Consider the following 1,149-nt stretch of genomic DNA (forward strand, 5'->3'; position numbering starts at 1 on the left):
ACCATCACACGTTGAAACCCCGTCTTTACTAAAAAAAAAAAAAAAAAAAAAAAAAAAATTGGGAGGTGGGGGGGGGGCCCTTTCCTGTTAGGGGAGAGCTGCGTGAGGTGAAGGTCTTGGACGCTGTTTCTTGTTTTCATCATATAGACAAAACAGCCCTGCTGCAAAGATGGTCAACGTACCTAAAACCCGAAGCGCCTTCTGTAAGAAGTGTGGTAAGCATCAGCCTCACAAAGTGACACAGTATAGGAAGGGCTAGGATTCCTTGTATGCCCAGGGAAAGAGGCGCTATGATCAAAAGGAGAGTGCCTATGGTGGACAGACAAAGCCAATTTTCCGGAAGAAGGCTAAGACCACAAAGAAGATTGTGCTAAGGCTGGAATGTGTTGAGCCTACCTGCAGATCCAAGAGGATGCTGGCCATTAAGAGATGCAAGCATTTTAAACTGAAAGGAGATAAGAGAAAGGGCCAAGTGATCCAGTTCTAAACTTTGGGAATTTTTTCTTTTAATTTGAAAAGAAAATGTTGAAGCCATAGAAAAATTACCTGTAGGAAAATAAATACAGTGATATTCTTTAAAAAAAAAAAAAAAGAGGATAACCATTAACCGCATCATGGGATAATCAGGCAGATCGACTGTGAGTGTGAAGAACGCAGTGCAGAATGGGCACAGCAATGCCCAGTGCTTCTAGAGAAAGTAAGCCTAAGGGGTGGGGAAGGATCCCAGCTGGGCCGTGCAGCCTGGAGTACACATGCGTGTTGGGGACTGTCTGGCCTGGAATAACCAAGAGAGCCCTCCAGAGTATAGGCCTGCCTGGGGCATTCACTGTCCCTCCCAGCCACTCCAAGCCTGAAGGTTTCACCCCTCCCACCCCTCCCCGTTGCCTTTCCAACCCTCCTACCCACCCCCCATGCCTGTGGACAAGTCTAGGGCTGTTGACTGGGATCCCAATGCCATGCCCCAAATGAAGACTTCCTGGCCCAGCAGGACTCACAGGAACTTAGAGGACCAAGGAGAAAAAACTGTTGCACTCATGCACACATGCACACGTGAGCACATGCGTGCACACACAGAGGGACACAGAACCAGCCAGGCACACACATGCAACCATGGCCGGCAACCAACCTTCCTTCCTTCCCTCCCTCCCT

General features: G+C 48.6%; 1 pseudogene; it reads left to right on the forward strand.

Annotated features, from left to right (window-relative positions):
* The first annotated feature begins 101 nt into the window (after positions 1–101).
* LOC105501568 lies at positions 102–487 on the forward strand (annotated as a pseudogene).
* Positions 488–1,149: the final 662 nt, after the last annotated feature.

The sequence above is a fragment of the Colobus angolensis genome, unplaced genomic scaffold, assembly GCF_000951035.1.
Source record: "Colobus angolensis palliatus isolate OR3802 unplaced genomic scaffold, Cang.pa_1.0 Scaffold7250, whole genome shotgun sequence".
In the NCBI taxonomy this organism is placed as follows: domain Eukaryota; kingdom Metazoa; phylum Chordata; class Mammalia; order Primates; family Cercopithecidae; genus Colobus; species Colobus angolensis.